The following is a 23676-nucleotide window of genomic DNA, read 5'->3' as shown; positions in this document are numbered from 1 at the left end:
ATTTGTTAGAAATCAATTCCATTTTAATACTTCATGTTTTTCTCAGCCATTTCCTTTGAGACATTTAGATATCTGCTAGTGTCTTTGGGGGATTTCCAACTTTCAAATCCTTATGTTGAGACATAAATAGTACTAGAGATGAAATTGACAGGAATTGGGAGCATTATGAGACTCCCACTAGGAACCTTCCAGCATTGCTAGGTTTGTAAAAAAAGTTTAGATCCGCTTGCCTTTCAGTGTTGATCTTAATCAGTACAGATTGATGAAAATTGAGTACGTAAGCACCTTAATTCTAAAAGGTTTTCATCAGGGACTATATATTTCAGTCTATGAGGTGAATTTGAACAGTCACACTCAACTACTGTCTCACAAGCCTGTTTTGAGAATTGACAAAAATAATTGGAAAAAGTCATTGGAGTGATACTGGTACACATACCTCATTGACAGCATGTATTTCATAGAAGTCAAAAAATTATCATTCTCAAAATTCAAAAGGAGAGTATAAATTAATTAAGACAAAAGTTTCTGTATATGAAGACTAACAGCCCTGATAATAAGGACTAGTGTGCATTTAACTGATACCCTGAGAAATAGGTTTATTTGTCAAAACATGAGTTCTAGCATAGATTAACTTCTTAAGAATGCAGGCTGTGATTTACATTGCTATCTTTTCTAACAAGATTTACCTAATCCTGAAATACACTGTTGACAAATCAGTCAAAAAAAATTTATATCTCTTAGAGAGCTTGCATGGAACCAAAGTAGACAGAAGTAGAAATTCTATTTAAGTACCTCAAAAGCACAGTGGATGAAATACTTCTTATATGATTCTTGCAAGCAATTACTTCTCTGCTTGTTGGTATCAAGGGGCAGAAATCTGCAATGGAATCTATTACTTGATTTTGGGTGAGAAGTGGTCAGTAACACACTGATGAGCAACAATATCAAAATCTAAAAAAAATGAAATATTAAGGGCAGCCGAGACATTACCCCATTTGCCTGACAGCCTCCCCTTCTCTGAATGCATATTGAAATACTTCATCCAAGGCATAGAAACACAAAATGAATAAGAAGAGATCTAGCTATATTCAGCATTCAGTGGAAGTCTCTAACTGCAGAAAAGTTCTTGAGTTCTCAATTTAATAAACACCTTATCCTTGATTTATCTTGACAATTTTTGCATTCATTATTCCATATACATTTCATATCTGCACTATCATCTGCATGCACTTCTGTGCATGCAGGCATGCTGTTTAAAAGCATAAGTGGCAATGGGAAGGGAATCAACAAACCTCAGAGACTCACAGAATTCCAGGGATTCCATTTATATTCAATACATGGGTACCACTGAAGCTATTTCTAGTGAATACCTTCTCAGAAATTCCCTAACCAGAAGTTACGCACATTCTATACAAAAAAATAAACTTTTCTTTGTAAAACTGTAGCACATTCAAAGCAGTGACACAGTAAAATATCTTCTACTTTTGTGCATTGCATTTGCTCAAACATAAAAAAAATTGAGAAAAAACAATGGGCATTTCAAACGTAAAATATTTTTATAAAGCAAATCCCATGTGCACAAATTGCCAACCACCTTTAAAAACTAAAGCAACCTTATCATACTCCCCCTTGTTAATAAACTTGCCATTTTTCTTTTCTGCTAGTAATGACAGAATACAAGTACAAGGTTTTCTGATAGCAATCCCTGCATGCCAAAGTTTTGTTGTGGTTTTATTTGTTTGGGTTTTTTTTGTTTCCTTGAAGGACAATCTGTTTGTATGAAAATATGACACTGTCTGTCATAGAAATATTTACAGCCAATAACAAACCCACCACACCGAAATGAAAACTTGCTGTGATGTTTTAATGAAGTGCCTTACTTTGTTTATTTGCTTGCTTCATAAGATCACACAACATCATAATATTTCAAAATCAGTTTGATGTTGATATTGGCTTCCCCAAAAATGTGTTACAAACTAGTTTTCAAATGCAGAAAAATGACTGATAAGTTATAATTACCTACAAATAGATGAGGCATGAGTGAAGTGTGCAGAGAAGTAATAGAAAATATGAAGCCTTTGAATTCCTTAAATTACCTAAACAATTAAAACAGACCTGTTGATATGTAATAAGAAAAACTGATTTGAAATTAAGATCTCAAATTTATTGAGACTTAAAGAAGCGTACAATAGAATCAAGATTTTATCTACAAAATACAAACATTCAAAATATGCTCCACAGCTCACAGAAAGATGAGTTTCCTATTGAACACTATTGCAAAAAACCAAAATTTTGGTTTCACTGCATTAGATTTGTCTTCTCAGGGTAATGAAAAAATTCAATAGACTTAGATATTAGTAGCTACTTTTAAATTTTTAATCTCAGTTATGGTAATTTTTTTAAAATAAGGGTACACTAGAATTCATTCAAAAAATCCCAAAAAACCAAACCAGTTGCCTTCTTCTTCAGAGAAATTAAAAAAAAAAAAAATAGAGACCAAAAATTTTTGAGGAGCTGAAATTTTACCTTAAATAAAATAAGTGTTTGTAAATTTCTACAATGAACTTGAGTCAGGTAAACTGTAAAATTAAAGTATTGATAAACAAAGAAAAGGTTATCAAAAGCCACTGTGTATTTGACTGTCCTTGCACCAATTCTCATGTGAATTACACCAATTCTAGAACATTCCAGGTACCTTCTTGGACTTCATTGCTTATTGCTAACTTAGTCTTGAAATAAGAAGATAATCACATTCCCACTTCTGTCAATGCAGTGCAGCATACTTTTGAAGAAGAAAGAAAATGCAGCCATGACTTACAGTCCTTAAAGGAGCAAAATAAGTAAAAGTTGACCTTTAAATTAAACTATTAAAAGCAAATAACAATGATTAATTTCCCAACTTTTATCTCTTCAAGGCTCATTTCTAGAGAGTTTTTCTGCATTTAATTTAAATTCATTTGTGTCCTTGCTCATATACTGTAAACTTTCCTACAGAATAAAAGCTCAAATGTAATTTATAATTGCATCTTTCAAGTCTCTGAACCCTAGGTGGGTGTTGGGGAGTGATATCCCTCACAGTCTAAGAAAAGAGCAAATTAAGGACCACTTAATGAAGTTGAATAGCTGTTGGGGTGGGTCAGTCTGCTCTCGGGCTGAAACCATCAAATGTCAGTCACCAGAAGAGATCACTGAGGTCTAGGTTACCTCCCCCTGGGTGGCTCCCAATCCTAAATTACCTCCCCCTGTTCCAGAAAGTTCTCCCTTTTTTAGTTATTAATTGGTTTCCCTGTCATGACTCCTGCCTCCCCGTTTTCCCCATTTGTTCTGAAAAATTGTATCCTCCCCTCTGCTTGTACCCCATTGGTTGTTTTCCCTTTCCCTGCCTTGCTCCGCCCCCCCATAAAGGGGCGAGCCCGCGTCTCCTCGGGGCTGCTGGTCCCTGATCCCTCCTGCAAATAAACCTGTTGGAACTCACACCAGAAGCCCCTCCCGCCTTCTTTGCCTCCGGGCTAACGCCAGCCTGATCATCGGCTGCCGGACGTGCTTCCTCTGAGGAGGAGCCAGCGCACGCACCCATCTCACACTGATTCCACTGAGCCGTGCAGCAAGGACGCTGTGGAGGCCAACGCTGCGTCCCCTCTGCCCGAGGGCACGCTGGGGCTTGTGCTGACAAGCCCCCGCTTGTGTTAAATAGTCACAAGTCTAGGGGACTAATGAGATGCATCCCAAGGCAAATGGCTGATGTTGCTTCCAAGTCATTGTTGTTTCCACTGTAAGAGATGGTCTGAAGATCCCTCATCTGCCTCACAATCATCACCGAGGACAGAGACTGAACACAGCAGTCCTGGCCTGGCTGAGGTGGGATGCCTGCCAAGTGTTGCCTGCAGGTGTGCCCGTTGGGAACTGGTACGCATTCCTGAGGAAAATTAGTGCAGGTCGCAATGGACTGCGTCATTCTTGTTGCCAAAGCAGGAAGGACTGCGCTGAAGCGAAAAGGAATGACCTGTCCTGTATACCTGTCCTGTACACCTGTCCTGTACCTGTTTTCCCAAAGCAATGGGCCCCATAACAATGGCTGTAGATTTCCCCCACCTCTTGGCCAATTGCCCCTCACTTCTGAAAAGGACTATAAAGGGACTTTCTGAAATAACTGAGATTGAGATCTCCCCACGGAAAGAAGACGAATCTATTGGCAGAAGACCACAAGGACTTAGTCTCATCCGTTGGTAGATATTCCCCCCCTTCTTCTTCCTCTCTACTCTTTTACTTTTTCTTTCTCTCTCTCTCTCTCTTTCTCTCCTCTATCACGTTACTGTGTTGTGGGCACTTAATAAAGGTGCACTGTTCTGATTAAAATTGAAATCCCTTGTGTCCTTTTACACTCTGAGATCGATAAACGAACCATCATGACCCCCGCTTGTATTAGCAGATTGTGACAATTGTCCATCACATTTGAAAGGTCATGGTGGTCAGGCAATGTCCCTGGAGACTGAAAAAAGGAAATACCATTCCTATTTTTACAGAGGGGATGAAGGAAGATCCTGTGAACTACAGACTGGAAGACTCACTCCTGTGCCATGGAGCAGATCCTCATGAAAACAATGTTAAACAACATTTAAGACAATGAGGTGATCCAAGCCCACCAACACAGCTAGACTGAGGACAATTTGTGCCTGACCAATGCGGTGTCCTGCTATTATGGAGTGACTACAACAGTCGACAAGGAAAGAGTGACCCACGTTATTTACCTAGACTTCTGTAAGGCCTTCAACACAGTCCCATGAAGCATCCTTATTTCCAAATTAAAAAGACATGTATCTGAAGGGTGGACTATTCAGTGGTTAGTGAATTGGATGAATGAATGGATGCAACCAGAGAGTTGTGGTCAACAGCTCTATGTCTAGGTGGAGGCTGGTGACAAGTGATGTCCCTCAGGCCTCTGTCTTGGCACTGATGCTCTTTAATATCTTAGCAATGACAGCAAGATCAAGAAAATCCACTGCATAATGGGCTGAAACACAAGAAAGGTGGCCAGCAGGTCAAGAGAGGTGACTCTCCCCCTCTACTCTGCTTTAGTGAGACCCCACCTGGAGTACTAACTCCAGTACTGCATTTCTCACTTGCTATTATATCAATTTGTTACATCCTTTCAAAATCCTGACTAACAGTTTGTGTGCATGGGAAAACTGTATTTCACAAAGTATTACTTTTGTTTTGACATTTTCTCTGCTGGTTTTATAATGATAAACAGAAACTAGCATTTTTTTATATTTCCATTTCCACTGAAGGTGATTAAAAACTAATTGTCTGTCATTTTGTGTAACTGTGGTTTTATGTGTTGAAAATGTGCATGACAACATAAAAAATGGTTTTGATAAAAGCATAATATCTTTGAAACATAGAGGGTGATCAAAAATGAAGTTTGAAAGAAAAAGAAATTTAAGACAGCAATGCAATTTTATATGAATATTTGACTAGAAAGTTTTCCAATTTAGTCTGAGCTTCACCTTATCTCAGAATTAGTTCACAAACGTTTTGTTTAGAGTGGCCAACCTAGTCTCCTTAGTTACGAACAAAATTCAAACAGTTCAGAAGTTGGATTCTTTGGTAAGTTAATGAAATCACTTGAGACAAGGACATGCAGGTAGTATTCTCTTGAGTAAAGAGCACTTTTAAGCCTGTCAGAAGCCTTTTTCCTGCCAAAATAATAGGCAGATTATTCTGTCTTTTTTTTTCATGGAACAAAGAAGATGCAATGGAGTGCTGAAAGAGTGTTACTCAAAACACTGAAACAGAAAAAGGGTGTCAGGTGTTAGCATTTTTATTTTAAAGAAATATTTTCATGGGGAGGCATTATTTTTAAGACAAAAAGACTAGAAAAACAGAAAAGCAAAGTACATTCTAAAAATTTCACTTTCCTCATCCCATGCTTGGGAAATATTTCATCAGACTTCTAGAATCAAATGCTACAATGTGCATATATACAGCTTTTGTGGATTTTTAGGAATGGAAGAGAGGACATGTACAACTTTTATACAGTCAGCCTTTACAGTTGTGGATCTGGTCAAATTTCTGTTGTTCATGATAAGGTATCTATTAAAAATATGGAGGAAAAAACCCCAAACATATTCAGAATTTGCTTCATCAAAGAGCCAAGAGCTGTTCCAGAAGTGGCATAGGAAGCTCACAAAATTATTTTATGAAAACTTCATAACCAAACTCATGCATGTATACTTCCCCATGGGCAACTAACTAACTATCAACTACATCTGGCCAGAATCAAACTAGTAAACAAATTTCAAAGTTATGGCTAAATTTTGAGTGGTTCTGTGTGAAAGCTAGTCCTGTATATGAAGAATACAATGGTTTTGGAAACCACTGTCAGTACTAAACTATGTGGTAAGGTGGTATCCTCTTATATATACACATATATGCAATCATACAATTTAGAAGTGTAGAACAAATACTGCTCTAATTCCCTCTCCTGACCTACTACTCCTTCAGCTATACTGCCTAACTTAAGCAGTAGTATCCAGGTCCAAGTTCTGTTCTTTTCAGTCCTTTGCACTCTTGAATAATAAGGTTATAATGTTTTCTCTCAGCATTAAGGTTAATTTATACATAAAAGTGCTTCAGAAATTCTTGAGTGAAAATTAAAAAAAACAGCAGAAGATCAGGGACCACAAAGGCATTTAAACTGAATTTTACTACCTAGAATATTTCTGTCCTGTTTCAGTAGCTAATGTATAGTTCTATAGGAAAGTACTTGGGTGCAATTTAGAAATGAACATGAGTCATCTCTTTTAAACAGAAATAAGATTCCCAACTACAGGGGCAGTTGTCTGCAACTTTACTTTTGGTATTATTCCTCTGAGTCTGTAAAAATGTAAGTTCTGTCATTGAAAAACAATGACAGCTAAGAGAATCCAGACCAAATTTCATGTCTAATTTGTGTCCTCCTATTTTTGGGATTCTAGTTTACCCTTCAAAAAACAAGTGAGATCTCTGTTGGGAAGAGTGTTTTGTCTTTTCTTTTAACCTTTATGATGTTTTCCTTGGGGTAAATGTAGAAATCCTTTTTCTCAAAATAAGACAATTAGTTGAGAAAATAGTTTACTGGAGGGGGAGTATTCTTTCTCTTCAGAGGCAAGAGTCAGATTTTAATCTCAGTTGAATTCTATGGTGGTCTTTAGGTGACTGTGGCATTACAATTTGTATACTATGCAGCTTGGCATACCCCTACTTTTTGGTGGCCAGGTGCTGCTTTAGTTATAACAAAGTGTAATGTTTTCCATGGTAAGAATTTGTTCATGTGAATATATTAAGACGCACATGGTTAGTTGATATAGTTCAAGTTGATCCACTCTGCTTTGTGCAGATGTGGCCTCACCTCAAGTTTTGGGTGCCACAGTAGAAGGATATGAAGTTATAAGAGAGCATCCAAAATAGGGCTGCGAGGATGATGAAAGGTCTCGAGCAGGACTCATATGAGGAGGGCTGAGGTCAACTGGTCTCTTCAACCTGGAGGAGACTGAGGGGAGGGCTCATTGCAGTCTACAACTTCCTCATGAGGGGAAGAGGAGGGACAGACACTGATCTCTGTGGTGACCAGTGACAAAACCCAAGGGAATGGCCTGAAGCCATGTCAGAGGAGGTTTAGGTTCAATATTAGGACAAGATTTTTCACTCAGAGGGTGGCTGGGCTCTGGAACTGGCTCCCCAGGGAAGTGTCACAGCACCAGCCTGACAGAGCTCAAGAAGCGTTTGGACAATGCTCTCAGGCACATGGTGTGACTCTTGGGGTGTCCTGTGCAGGACTGGGAGTTGGAATCAATGATCCTTGTGGATTCCTTCCAACCCAAGATATTCTATGATCCTATGATCCTAAGTTGTCATGTAGATATGTATTTACCATAGAACCACCCATTGAAAGACCTGATTTAGAAAACATTACCTAAGTATATAAACATAAAAGTAGGTTGCCATAAAATTAATGTTCTTCCATTCTTCTCACAAAATTATACTGCTTTCTCTTTCTTTTTTTCTTTCTCTTTTATCTCTATCACATGGGCAAGAATTATCCCAACACATAGAAAAAAAATCAAATTTGGGATTTGAGATACTACAGCAATCCTAGAATCCAAAAAATATATACTTTTTGGTGGTGCACATATTTGGGGTTTCAGTACAATGGTAGCAGAATTCCAGGACTGTCAGCTTGCTAGCAAATGTTGGCAAACAGTTAAAGCTGCTCCACTCAAACTATATAGTAAGTAAATTTGCTTTGGCATGCTGATGTTTTGATTTTCTTTGCAGATTTTATCTAAGCATTGGTACTACAAAACTGCATGGGGTGTTTAAATTTTAAAACATACTATACTAATCTTTCAAAAAAATTCATTAACTTGCATACTGTAAATTAATACTTTCATACAGTTCAAATTACTGCAATGAAATGGACTTTCAGCACATGATGTAGTGTCCTGCAGAGTATCAGCAGTAGGAAATGTATCCTTAATGGCAAGTACATTAAATTTATAGGATTACAGTGTTTGCTTTGAAAATTTTGTCTCTATGTCGGTCAGCCTTTCAACAAGAACAATGCATTTTTTATAGATGACGCTCTTTGCCTTATTTTAGAAAGGCAAGAACTATTAATATTTAGGTTTCCAGAAGTATTTCAGCGTGCCTGTGTTTCTATTTCATTTAGGGGCTGTAGTATCTGTTGGTAAGTGTGCCATTCTGTGTGCCATTATAAAATCTACTTTAATCCTAACATTTTACCATACATTTAATTGCTATTTCATTTAGGGTAATTTCCTCCAGAAAAGGGCTATAAAATTTAACAGACAATGATAACTCTCCTAGTTTCAGTTAACCAAGACATGAAATTTGAATTTAATTCATATTATATAATTAATTGTCCTTGAAAGTGAAGAAAGAAAGGCAAGACACAGGGAGCAAGATTTTAAGGTAGTATAATTTCATTGTATTTCACATCTGGGAAATACCAGGCTGTAAGACAGTCAGTATAGGTCATTCCTCCTGCATAGCTTTGCCTGGGCAGGAATGCCATGACTCAGTTACAACACAAGAAGCTTTCTGTAGGTGGTAGGAGCCGGAACAGTGTATAAAAGAGGAATTTAAAAGCAGGCCATGCAGTGATGGCATGAGGAAATTCAAAATTCACCTGGAATTGAGACTTGCAAGTGACAGTGTGGCCAACAAGATGACCTTCTACCACTGCATGTCTTCAAACATCTAAGGAAAATGGAAGCCCATTGTTCAGTGAGAATGGTGATTTAGTGGCTGTGGGCACTGACTAGATTGAGGTACACAGTGCCTTCCTTGCCTGATCTTTTGCAAGCAAGATCTCACAGGTACCTGTGACTAGATGCAGAATTCAAGGAGGAGGATGACCAGATGCAGATGAGAATTGAATCAGGGGTTACTGGAGAGATTTCAACCCATGCAAGGCCTCCATGGTTAACTCCAAGAAGTATGGCCAATGCATTTACAACTCTACACTACTACACTCTATCATCTTCAAAATGTCTTGAAGATTGGAGAGGCCACTGACAAATGAATAAAGAATTCTCAAAAAGGTACAACAGGGTAATTAAGGAAATAAGTGGCTCATCATTCTCAATGTAGTCCTTGGGAAAATCTCAGAGCACGTATCATTCAGACATCATTCTTCTCCTTCAGCAAGACACAAAATATCTTAGAAGGATTGATTTTAAAGAGCAATTCTAATAGCACTAATAATTACTTGGTTCCCACATAAATGATGGGTGACCTTCCTGTAGCTGTCATTGGCACACTAAGGAGGACACCAAAATAAAATTGTTCAATCATTTTACTTATAAGCCTGAAAGACGCTTGTGCTTTTTGGTGCCACAAGGATCTTACTAGTCATCTGCTTCATTAGAGAGCAGCAGACAGATTCGCCTCTGGGAGGTCCTTCACTCTTAAAATAATCACTGAAATTTTCAAGGAATTTTTTAAACTCAAATATAATGCAAAAAATTGGGATTATGCAAATAAATAAAATGAATAATTTCTTCCTTATTTAAATGAATAAGTAAAAAATTTTGGTTTTCTTTCAATTTACCCTGAATTTAGTGCACAACAAATAGATAAAATAAAGTCTGCAAGTTTAACTTAGTCAGTTGGTTTTTTTCCAAATAAAGTTTTTTTGCTTGCATGTTTGCTTTTATCCACTGTGAAAAAAATTGGATTTCAACAACAGCATTACTTTTTTCTTATAAGAAGCTTTGTTTCTGCCTATGTTGTAATTTTTGGTAAAACTTTTAACATTTTTTTTTTTTAAATTCATCTCACCGTTTAATATTTCATAACTTTTCTTCTCATGAGCCACAGCATTCTTTCTCATCAGATTAAAAAAAAAAATCAATGTCTTTTTTTTACAGTTGTAACAAAATAAAACAAGAAATGCTTGCTGAAAAAAAAGGCTGCAAAAATATGAAAAATACAAGTAACAAAGACTCTCCTATCAGTTCTATTTTGTCAATGTCCTTGAAGAGTTTATTCCATTCATTGGCTTTACACTTGATCAATGTATCAAAACTAAACATCAGTAATGTACTACGACAGTTAATTCCAGACCACTTTGTTTTTTCTTCCTTGACCTTACCAAAGTTTCTGGCTTCTGCTCTGATGTTCAAACACACAATAAAATATATCAGTGGATAACAGAACAAGTGAGATTTCATGTAGACACTCCTACAGCTATCCCACTTGCAGCTCAGAAATTGCACTATTTTGCCTACCCTCTCTCTATTCCTGCTTGCTTCGTTACTGATGGTGAACAGTTGCCACATGCTCTGCAAAACAGCTTTCACATGGATGGAACAATAGAGCTTTAACCACCAATAAATAACTTCAGAGATTAAACCAAGCTGCAAGTAGCATAAGTCCATTGAACAAGTCAATAGGATGAATATAATAAGATTTTGTGTAACAGTTATAGGACAAAGAACGACAGCCATGAGAATAATTTTAAAACAATGAGAGTTGAAGTAATAGCTTTTCTTGGATGGGGGGAAATCATTTGGTGTTTTATAAGGCAGTAACAGCATTTTAACACCGATTTACAAGCATTCGATTTGTCCTGCATATTTTCCTAATTAATTGAATTTATAATGCCAAATCATAGCACAAATTTAATTCAAAACAGTTGTAAGAAAAGACACAGAGCTAAGAAATTATTAAGCACATGAGAATGGTATTGACTGGACAGTTTCACACTGTGTCAGATTTTTAATATTGGGCTGAGACCCCAAGAATCAAGGTATCTGTAATTCATCAGTGACAAAATTAAATAGCAAGATAGGTACCAGCTGCCTTCTGATCAGAGAGCAAAAAACTGTTGCACTAGGAGAGTTGCGGTAAGCAACTTGCTCTTCAGATTTGAGAGCTGTGACAAAGAAAACTCTCCAAGCATGAGACCTCGCTGCTATTAACCTGGTTGGCCTGGAACAAGCAGGAACCGATAAAACACTGATAAAAAATGTCAAGCTTCTCCAGTCAGGGGAGGCAAATCAATTGCAATGATCATAGAGAAATCATGTTTTGAACGATGTCATGTTATTTCATTGCATGCCTGTGATAGTATGAGTATGAGGAAATGAAAATCAGTGAAGGCTGAGTACATCTGAGAAGCATGGAATAAATCTCTAAAGAGCACACCTTAATTGTCACCATCCAGTGGGCATCTAAAAGAGCTACAGATGAGTAAAAACTCATACAAAATGGAAATGTCTGACATTTTTCTGCATATAAGCTTTCCATTAGCTAATAGCATGGGCATTTGGTGAAGTGTAAAAAGCAGGGGAAGAATAATCCTTGGAATCAGTAGAAATTCAGTGTTCCTCTCTAATTGTTTCTCTGTTATTTTCAATCAAAAATACGTTTAAAACCAGTAGATTGCAGAAAATTTTCATGTTTCATTTCCTCCTCTGCTCGCCTGTGCTCCCCACAAATTATACAGTGCACTTTTCAGACTCTGCATATCACTCAGGAGAATACCTCTTTTCTCTTAGGAGGGTCAATCTTCCCAGCTCATTTGGGTTGAGAAAAAAAATTTTCACTGAAAGAGATATTTTCATTTAGTTTCTTGTGGAAACTGGAGCCTCTGTGTGAAAGGATTGCAATACACAAACATGTAATTCAGGGGGAACAGAGTATCTGCTATGGGATTCGTCTGTGATATAAGACAACTCACGTAAATAGTTTCGACAGATCACCACTATTTAATTTGAGATGCCTGTGGAATAACTTGCAGATATTCACTGTATTCTTCTCTTTGATATACTGAAAGTTGTGCTCTGAACACAAAGTACTGAATAATGTTACTATGGATCTTTTGTGCTCAAAATCATTAGAAACTTTTAACAATTTGAGTTTTAAATTTGCTTTGATATAATTCCTCTGTTATAGAGAAGTGGGAATAATCATAATAATAATACTTCACCTTATATGGGTGCTCTGAAGATGAATTTTGGAAAGCATTAAGAGCATTGATGTTGAAGTACCTGAGGAAGTGTTGCTATAAAAGAAACCAAAAAAAATCACAAAAACCCAAACGCAGTTTTGTTGTATTTATGGTGGTTTTTATAAAGCAAAGTAATATGTGAAAAGGACATGAAGGAAATAAACATAAATCCTGAAAAATAATTTCTCTGTGAATGATAGAATGAAATTACTATGGAGTTGATTATAAAAATGCATCACTATTATGAAAATATATGCTAACAGACACATGGAATTTTGTTGAATTTTCTCTTACTTTCGAGTTCTGGGTTGTCAGCATTCTAAGAACTTACTCTTTAAATCTGTATTAGAAGATATCTAAAGATATGTGTCAAAGTAACGCATAAAATTCAAGGGTATCATTTTAATAGGTGGGTTATTATTTCAAGCAATTCATAAAAGGTGTTGCCATGGTTCAATATTTTGTATACCTTTACACAAGACTTCAAACAAAAATAGAGTTCACTTAAAAAGTAAAATTACACAGATAAGCCTTAAATCAAGTCACCCACAGCAAGTACTAAGCTTAATTTTATATGTTTGGTTATTCAGGTATACAAAGGATAGTTTAATATTCATTCAGGAATAATTTATTCAGTTAGACATAAACTTAATGAGCAGTAAGTTAAAATTGTTGTACAGACTGTTAACAGACATTTGAGGTAGAAGAATAAAGCAATGGAGCAAATCAAACTGATAATCTGTGACAAGTCCAGTTCCTTAAAATGACAAAAAAAGACAAAGTGGCTTGGACAAAACAACTGAAATATCAAGTCTGTCACCATTATTCCTAATGTACCATGTGTAGCCACTACAAAAAGGCAGAAGTAATCTCTATATTTAGTTTCTAAATCTAGCAGAGTAGTTACTCCTGAGTACAGGTATGAATGGTTTATCACAGAATAACTTAATTGTTGATATTAGAAGGGACCTCTGAAAATAATCTGGTCCAATACCTCTGCTCAAGAAGGAATATTACAACCAGTTGCCCAGTTCTATTTCCAGATTTCTTGTGAATATGTTCAGACTGGGAGACTCCACAAACTCCTGGGGCAACCTGTTCCTGAGTGCTTGGTCACTCTCACATTAAGAAAGAATACCCAAAAAGACTGTTATATTGAAACGCAATATAAAAAATAATTCCCAAACATAAAATCAGAAAGACAGTGAAGATATGTAATAAAATAATCTGTTTTATACAATTTTACATATACATGCTGTCTTGGGGTCACTTTATGACGTTGTGTCCCCTATCATCTACCCTATGCCAGACATGAGTTCTGTGCCTTTAAGCCAGATCTGAGAGGGGTGGGGAAAGGCAGTGGAATTCTTTTGGCGGCTGTGTTCAAAAACACAGATAACTCACTCACTCTCTCCCCAGCTCTCAGCTCTGAAGCAGGGCAGAGGGGTGCACTCTTTTGCTTTTTAGCTAGCTTCTTGTTCGTTAGCTGAAGAAAGGAGTTTTCCCAGGACTGTGGCTTCTTCTTTTTTCTCCTGGAGCTGTTCAGCTCCGGTCTGGAACACCATCACCGGGAGGCCCCACACCGCTGTCTGGAGGGGCCCATGCCGCACCCCAGCTCCGGAGAGAGCAGAGCCACACCTGCAGAAAGGACTCTGAATCTACCAGGTCTTCTCCACACTGAGAGGTTTTATTACTTAACATTATTCATTTCGTGCCTGTGTGCACTTTGCTTGTTAAATAAACAGCTTTTTTTTCACTTTCCTCCAAGAAATTTCTTTCCAAACTTGCTGGGGGAGGGACTGCTGAAAACTGCCTTCCCTTAGACGATATGTTCATTTCAGACGTTTCCCCCCAGTTTGCCTCAAACTGGGACACATGCATATATATGTGAAATTATGAGCAAACTGCTAAGTTCAACAGTATAGCTTGCACCACATTGTTGATATGGATGAGATTCCTGTGTGAACATGAAGAAATCAGAGAAATTCAATGGTAAAAGATGTGAAATAAGAGAATGACCCACACTGAGAAAAAGTAGTTGTTTTATTCAAATAGAAGAGGATGTTCTAATCTGAAAAAGTCTAACACCTTTATGAGACTACAAAATCTTAAAAAGGAATTATAGACTCAAGCTACACTAAGGAACATACATGGTGATTAACAAGGGATAGAGCCTCTGTGACTGTTTGGGCATTTAAGTACTGAAACAAACTGCCATGGGAGAATGTGAAATCATCTTCGTAGAGGATAATAAAACTTAAACAGCATCCCACGTATTACCGAGAGATGCAGAATGAATGTTTTCCCAGATAAAAAATGAGACAGTGACCACTCAAGGATTTTTATTGCAAAATTATTCTATGTGCACTACACAGCTCTCTTCCTCACCCTCAAACCAGGCAACCACACAAATGAGTCAGTTAATTTCCAGCTTGGTTCACACTTTAAAAAACTCTGTTTTTTTCAGAAGCTTTGATTACTATTATTCCAGAATTTTCAGAACATATATTGTGGCTTATATAAGACAAGATGGCAAACTGAGATGCAAAATGTTGCTCTTTTTTTCACAAAATCATGGTGACAACAGAGTTACTCTAGAAACTAAGTAAAAAAAAGGGACAATTTGAATGTATCCTCATTTTTAAGAGCTATATATTTCTACTGTATGCATTTTAAAATATTTTTAATTAACAACTGAAAAAATCTCTTTACACTCACTTTTTTAATCTGCAAAAATATAGCAATATAAAAGCATAAAAATAACACTCAAGAAAATACATGCAAAAGAAAGAGAAAGAAAGGTTAAGAGTAGAAAGATATCATCACCCATGGATGCAGAGACAAGACCTAATAGTTACAATTTTGAGTCTGTTGGTTGAAGTGATGGTTGCTCTCTTGATCCATCAGGGGTGGGGGAAAGCCCATGAAACACAAAGCTCAGTGAGTTAATATGAGCTCAGGTTCAGGTGGAATGCCCAGGTACCTCTTCTGGGAGGGCAGGGTTGGCTGGGTGCAACATTGTGGATCTGTTGCAACACTGTGGATCATGCGCAGTCCTCTGGTGGAAGGACACAGAAATTATTCTGGGACACTTTCAAGGGGTCTTTGATGGTTTATGGCCCCTTCTAAGACATGACAGCTGCCTCTTACATCATCATATTTGAGCCAATTATGCACCATCAGAAGGGATGAATGCCTTCAGGCCTACATGTGAATGTACCTTTCCTGGAGAGTTTTCACACCTGAGCCAGCTGTGTAAGGGAGGACATTGGCATGATAAAAAGCACTACCTGACCTCACAGGATCCACCTTTTATAGGCCTGTTCCCTTATCTGGCTCAAACCCCAGCTTGCAGCCTCCAGAGATGGATCTGGGCTGTTACCTCGAACACTGTCATCAAAGCACCTGCTGCTTTTGCAAATAGCCAATAGCTTGAGCCATTATCTATTAACGTTTCAGTCTCTCACAATCTGCTCTTTTCAAATGTCATCATTTCTGGTAGGTGGGTTTTTAAAGCACCTACACTTGATATTCCTTTCCTCAAAGACAAGATGGATAGTTAAACAGACAATGTAATCTGCAATCTGATCCACAGTGCCTTGATTCTGGTGGCTTTTTAAAGAAGTGAGGGCTTCAGTGGATCAATGCCACGTTTGTCCCTATTGAGTCCCTCGTGGACCGCTCAGGCAGCACTCTGCCAGCACCTACGCGTGCACACGATCTCACCTTCACAGGTGGTCGCGAACAGCCGCTCACACACACGGTCTAAGCATGAACCGGAGACAGAGAGGCGAGAGGGGCTCTCTGCACGCAATTCCGAGGTGTTTAATGGCAACACCCCGAAGGGAACAGAGGAAAGAAAGAACAACAACCGAAAGCCCGTGCCTGTTTTATCCTGAAAACTTCCAAAGGCAGGCAGAGCATCCAAAACCAATAGTCTGAGGGCTAGGGGGCAGAGGCAAGGTTGAATGACATAACAGGGGCCAATGGGAAAAGGGATGGGAAGGGGAGAAGGCCAGTGACCAGCAGAATCTAGACAAAGGGAGAACTTTCTAGTGCAGTGTTGTAAGAAGAGACCACTTTTAAGGCAACTTGAGGGGTGTAAAGTGGACTTAGCCACCGCAACAGCTTTTCTCTACTTGTAAGGAACACAATCCCCTTTTTAACTTCTTCCACTGAAAGTAAGAACAAGAATTCAGTGGCTGGTCTTAACAGTGTAGCCAGTCATTGCAAAATGGATAATATTAAAATTTGTCATCATTACTTTAAATAGAATGCGACTTTGAGAAATTATGTCCAAATTTTTCTTAACATGAGGCATATTTCTGGGGTTTTTTTTTTCTTCTCAGAAGCATCATTGTAATACTTCTTATGTTACTGAATGAACAAGGTTTCTGTGAACTGCAAAAAGGCAAATGGCATTTGACTATCTAGTCTTTAATTTTTTTCCTGAAGTTTCCTTTCTATCTTTATTCACCTCTACCCACAGAAGAAAACTGAGTCTTCCAGAAAAAAAATGGCTTCCATAACCTGTTTTCCTGATTTGTACTGAAGTACGTCTTTCTTTTCCTTTTCTCAAATTCACTACACTTCCTTATTGATCAAAAAACATCTCTAAAATGATGCAAAAAATTTAAGAGTAACTGAAGAAGAGACAAAGTACAAAGAACTGCATTAACACAACTGAAATATTGAACCTGGAGAAAGAACATAAAAGTCAACAAGAAGAATGTTGAGAGCAACATAAGTCACACAGAAAGTGTGAATGAAGATGCATTAAGGAGCAGAGAAGTTTGAAACAAGGCAACTGGAATAGGTCACAGGAGCTGTGAGTGATTTAAACACTTAAGATTCTTAATGGAATGAAGGAACATCAAGGTGGTGGAGCTGCAACCGGAGAGAAACACCTGCTATCTAATTTGATCCTTCCAGGTAATTATTCAAAAGTTTTTAGTTGTCAACCTGGGGACCCTGCAACCCTGCCCAATAGAATGTGAAGAAAACATAAAACATGTTTTGCAGTGACTCTTTTGAATTTGGAAGCTATACTTTTTTCCTTGTGACACCCTTTTTGACTTCTCAATCTTATTCTTTTGACAGAATATTTAGTGTGACAAAGTTTTGGGAACAAGGAAGGAGGATTTGGGTTATTGCTTTTTTAGTGACCGAGATTGAAGAGTGAGGCTTCATTATATACTACATCAAAAAATTAATGATAGAACATACCCCACATCAGTATTTTAAGAAGAAAAATGTTTGCCAAATCATAATATAAAAACAATTATAAAAATAATAAGGGTTGTAGAATTAACTCTGAAAACCCTAAAACTTACTGTGTTTTCGACATTCAACAGCATCAGCTCAGCAGGGGATGTTCACTTGTCCATATGACTTTCTATAGAGGCTGCTTTTACTTCATATCAGCAGACTTCCAGCTTTGTCTCCACATAAGAGTACTTGCTCAGAAATGACAGCTTAGGGTTTGCTCCATGAGATCTGATGGCAGTGCTCATCCAGTTAGTTTAAAAGTGACTTTGTAAGGATGCACAGTGTGCATGATGATGCCTTGGCTGACTTTCTCCATCTGCCTTGGGGCTCCCAGGAAAGCCCTTTTGCTTGTGTCTCCCATACAATGATTCTCTGGTTGCTTTTTGTGGTGGTTTTTGTTTGTTTGTTTGTTTCTTTCTTTTTGGCAAAGGTGAATTCCAAGCAGTGATTTAACTAGCTCTGGACTCCTCCTTTTTATTCATCCAGTTCCTTATACCTGTATGTTCTTTTCATATCTTAGATTACAGAATCTCTTGAAAGTCCTACAAACTTACATATGCCTATTTCTGGGAAGAAACCAGAAACAGATTTATTCATATGTGGCTGTGTATTAGATCAAAAATATATAGTGTTTGACAATTGTTTGCTGGGAAATCACCTCTGTATGACTTAGTGGAACTTGAAGACTGTAAGAGTATTACAGCTGGTGGTGGGGTCCGAGGCTGCGACCCAGGAAGAGATGACCGGTCCGGGGAGATGTTCCCAAAAGGCATCGCCTTCCCGGGGTCCGGTGTCTTCCCTCAGCTGCTGGCAGGGGAGCCCTTGCAGAGGCTGTCAGCTCTTTAGTGATTATCAGCTCGTGATTCCAGCTCAGCTCTGCAGGGCAGCCTCCAGGCCAAAACCAGACCAGAGAGAGAGACGAGAAGGCTCGTGTGGCTGGCTCCGCATGAAGGTAGCTTTATTGTGGGTCCCCTCCGGCGAAAGGAAGAGCCACGGACGACCTCTCTCTACAGAGGCAAATTGGTCTTCTTTTATAGGGATACAGGGGATCCGCAAGGGGACCAATGGATTACAGAGGGTCTAGGACAGACCAATGGGTTACAGAATGATCTGCATAGGGTATCCCAAAGATTGTGGGTCTACCTTTCCTCGCCATGACCCAAAAGTAGTTGCCTTTCCAGGGAGTCCTGCTGGGCAATTGTGAAATCTTTTATCTCAGCAGACATCCCTCCAGGGTAGTGGCTGGGCATATCCCACATAAGAGAACTGTGCAGAAATTGCATGGATGCTTTTATTTTTTAGTACAGACTATATTTTCCTTGATAAAGAATGAATGCTGGTGTACTGAAGTGAAACAGCTTATGTTAGGGAGTTGCATTTGAAAGAGAAGCAAGGTTAAAATTCCCAGTGTTAGGATTAATCTTCTTTAGAACAAAGTTTCGGTCATGTTAGGCAGAAGACTGGGACCTCCTTCCCGTTTTTCATTCCTATTCATATTTCCAACTGACCAGTGAATAACTTCTTAGGAGCTTAAATGCTGCAGCTGGGTACCTTAGACATCCATGTAGATATAGAAAAAGACCCAGGTCAATGAACATGAAGAAGTCCAGACAAAAAGACAGAACAATAAACACAATTAAAAAAAATAAAAGGAAATCCTGCATTTTATACTGTTAACTTTCAAGATCTAACTAAAGACACTTAATTTTCAAGATCTAATTAAAGACTTTTTTTTAACACATGAGAAACACTAATACAAAACCAGAAAATAAGCTTCAAGATCTTTGTCTCTTCTAAGCTCTCCCCTCATTAAAAGCCCAATAGGAGTTTTGATCTGTTGACACAGTATGAATAGAAATGATAAAGATCACAGCTATTTCTGTCATTTATTTTGCCAGTAACAAAGAAATTTGGCATAAAGAGCACATATACAAAGAACGGATGCATTACTCAGGGGCAATAAATTAACATTCATATTATGACTCGCATTGGCAAGGTATTCCACCCTGGAAAATAAATATTCTTATTTTCGTTTTTCTCAGCCTGAAATCAACACCAAGTTTGCCAATTTAAAGGTTAAGTTGATGTTTTTCATCTTTTAAGATTCTTCTTTTAGTAGTTCAAACCCCCACAATATACATACACATCCAACTCAAACTTACCATGAAAGGTCAAAACATTTTTAACTTCTCATTTAAAGAAAAAAAAAAAAGGTGATTCTAGTTCAAAAAACAATGCTACATAGATTTGTAGATCCAATTGCTTTGTAAATAATATTCAATTTTTAAATAAATCATCCCTATTTTTCATTTTTCCGGGAGGAATACTCTCTAGATAAAGTGCCAGTCTGACACAGGGTGCTTTACTCTGAGCAAGATTTGCTCAAGTATATATTGAATAAATGAAAAGTATATTAGTTATTAGTAGTGTCCAAATGATTTTTGGTGAAATCTGAGATAATGTGGAACTTATGGAACACTGCAGTAACCTTGTTCAGGTTTACTAAAAGAGCCATATTCCAGTGGAGCAAAGCAAAGTTCCACCTGTATCTGACGATTTTAAGTTTAGTGTGGTATTTGTACAATATCTGTGTGAATCAAGTACACCAAAGTGTCAATTACTTTGACAGTATTTCCTTGAAGTCTCATAATAATATTTTAACCACTGTCTCCATCAACACTGAAAATAAAACATTAATAATATATAATTTATAGCCCAGACCTAATAAATCAGATTATCAGACTTCAATGACCTTTATGGCCTAGAGACCTAACAGCTGTTTCCTTTCAGATCCCCAAAAGCAGTGCTTCCAGTAGCACTGAAGAACTGGCTGAATAGCTTCACTTTCATTTAAAAAAAGAAAAACCCACAGGATTTTTGCTTATGAATTATCTGTTTTGTTCAGCTTATAAAAGTTAAGCAAAGAAGAGAAGTATGCAAATATACATGGACTTTATTCTACCAAGATTTTCGATAGTGAATTTTGACTGAAATAATCAAGGATAACTCTCTTGTCTTCTACCTCAACAGTTCCTCAAAACTATGACCATTCAGATGAACAACCTAGGTAAATTACATTGCCTATCTCAAGCATATTTCTTCTTTCTTTTCAAGACAGCATCACTGTTGAAAATTCTGTATAATCTCTGTTCATTTGCTCTGTAAATTTGTCTCCATGTCATAATTTTACTTGCTTATTTTCAACAACTAGATAATGGTGTTACCTTGTTCCCTAATGAGGGGAATGGTGAAGGAAGACTTTCAATATCATGCTCTGTTGAAAAATTTTTAACCACTTTTTTATGACTTTTGATAGCACTAAAGAGGTGAAACGTAGATTTAGAGGGAACATAAAGATTTTAGTCATAGGCTTGGGATTTCAGAAGTAGGTTTGGGCCCAGTGAGGGTTAATCAAAATAGTTAGGAGAACTGGACCTGAAATAGAGTTTTAGGTGTTAGTAACTGATTAACAAATAATTGATGATATAGAATTTTAGATGTTACTAACTGATTACCAAATAACTGATGATCTGTCATTTGCATGTTTGTTTAGCTGTGCTTAGAATAATGAGCGGAAACAATGATAAGTTGATGTATAGAATAAAGACAATTACCAATTTCGTCCCTTTGTGGGACCCCATCCAAAAGTCATGCAAGAGGAAACTTAGAGGTCACAAAAGTAATTAGGATTGTTAAAGTTCAGAAAGGCAAAAAGGTCAAAGTGAGGAAGATGAGTTACTTCATCTTCCTTAGGACCACTGACCCAATTCAAGACCACTGACTCAATTCAGAATGCACACTACGCATGCTTAATGACATGTAAGCTCATTTCCATACGAAGTGGAGAATGGGAGGTGTTAACACTATGAATATGCATTTGTATTTTGGATATTCATAATATTTGGAAATAAAAAGCTTTGTGTTTGCTTGTATCAGGGCCTGCGTCTTAGGGAGCTATCCCACGCAGAGCCTGGCGCCAAATAAAACATGCACTTTCTGACTCTAAACTGTTAGAGAGTTTTTGTCCGTCTCAGTTGGATATCGATATTAGATCGATATTCAGATTTTTGGTAAATTAGAGGTAAAAGGCATCATGCTGCAGTAAAGGAGGGTAAGTGGCTTATTTACTCTTCAGTGATGTGGTTTATCCAAATAACAGTATAGTATTGCCCTTAACTTCCAAAGCAAGGTGGTCCTTTCAAATCTTATGTTATTTTGGTGGTTGCCCGAAAGAGGCTGTGTCCCCATCGGAAGCCTGTGCTGGAGGCAGGCTCATGACAGGACCTGTGGCACAATGGAGAGATGTACCCATGTTGGAGCAGGTTTGCTGGTCAGACTTGTGATCTCACAGGGATCCCATCTGTGCCTGAAGGACTGCACCTTGTGAAAGGGCCCCATGCTAGGGTGAAGTTGTGCCTGGAAAGAAGGGAGGGGTGGAGGGGAAAGTGTGCAAGATCTACTTTTATTTGTTGTTAACCTACTCTGACTTTTGATTGGCAATAAATTAAATTAATATCCCTAAACCAAGTCTGTTTTACCCAGGATAGAAACTGGTGAGTTCGTTCCCTGTCCTTTTCTCAATCCATAAGCATTTTATCATATTTACCATCCTGTCTTGATAAGGAGGAAGGTTCATAGAGCAGCTTGGTAGGCACCTGGCATCCAGTCAAGGTCAATCCATCACAGAATCTCAGATCTTTAGATGAAATGACAAAATGTGTGCTTAACCTTGGATAAATGAATTTCAAAATGCCTTATACTTAAATATAGAATGGTATGTTCTGCATACTTAATGCATAACCTATGTTGCACATATTTGCAATTGCCATTTCCTTGACAATCACTTTATTAGTGCAGAAATGCAAGATATATGTGAAAATAATGTGCAGGCAATAGAATATTTCTCCTTTAGAGATAAAAGTGGTCTACTACAATCTAAAGATGGAGAGAGTCACAGAGTAGCAGAGGCATGAGCTCTCCTTGGAAAATCCCACTACCAATTTTAGACCTTACATTCCAAACCCCAATGTCTGAATTTAAAAAAAAAAAAAACCTACCGTAAAAAAATCTACAAAAGGTACATGTGCTGACATATTATGATAATTAGAGTAACTAAATACATGTTCAGATTGGTTTTGCAAAGGTTTTGCAACTACTGTAAGAAGATGAGGACAGACACTTTAGCACTAGAGCATTTTTACTTTCTCTTCCTAAGATGTTTGCATCTTTTTCAAAATCTTCTGGTTTTGAGGTTTGCTTTTTAAAACCAGCTATATTTGAACAAAAAGGAATTGATGCATTGATATTTAAGAAAATAGCGTGTTCCACATATTTTCGTTCTTTTGAGAGAGAATATTTAGCTCTGGAGGGAAAGCTGGCAACAGTGAAGTCAAAAGAGGGAAAGATTTGGAGGCTAGATCACATCCATTCCCCCACACGGGGAAAGGACAGGGCAGGATGGGACAGGGCATGGTGGGGTGGGGAAGGGGAAGGGGAAGGGGAAGGGAGGATAGGAGAGGAGAGGAGAGGAGAGGATAGGAGAGGAGAGGAGAGGAGAGGAGAGGAGAGGAGAGGAGAGGAGAGGAGAGGAGAGGAGAGGAGAGGAGAGGAGAGGAGAGGAGAGGAGAGGAGAGGAGAGGAGAGGAGAGGAGAGGAGAGGAGAGGAGAGGAGAGGAGAGGAGAGGAGAGGAGAGGAGAGGAGAGGAGAGGAGAGGAGAGGAGAGGAGAGGAGAGGAGAGGAGAGGAGAAAAAAAGAAAAGAAAAAAAAAGAAAAGAGAAAAGAAAAGAATAGAAAAAAGAAAAGAAAAGAAAAGAAAAGAAAAGAGAAAAGAGAAAAGAGAAAAGAGAAAAGAGAAAAGAGAAAAGAGAAAAGAGAAAAGAAAAGAAAAGAA

This window comes from Corvus hawaiiensis, chromosome 30 (genome assembly GCF_020740725.1).
Source record: "Corvus hawaiiensis isolate bCorHaw1 chromosome 30, bCorHaw1.pri.cur, whole genome shotgun sequence".
NCBI lineage: Eukaryota > Metazoa > Chordata > Aves > Passeriformes > Corvidae > Corvus > Corvus hawaiiensis.
This window is presented reverse-complemented; position numbering follows the sequence as displayed.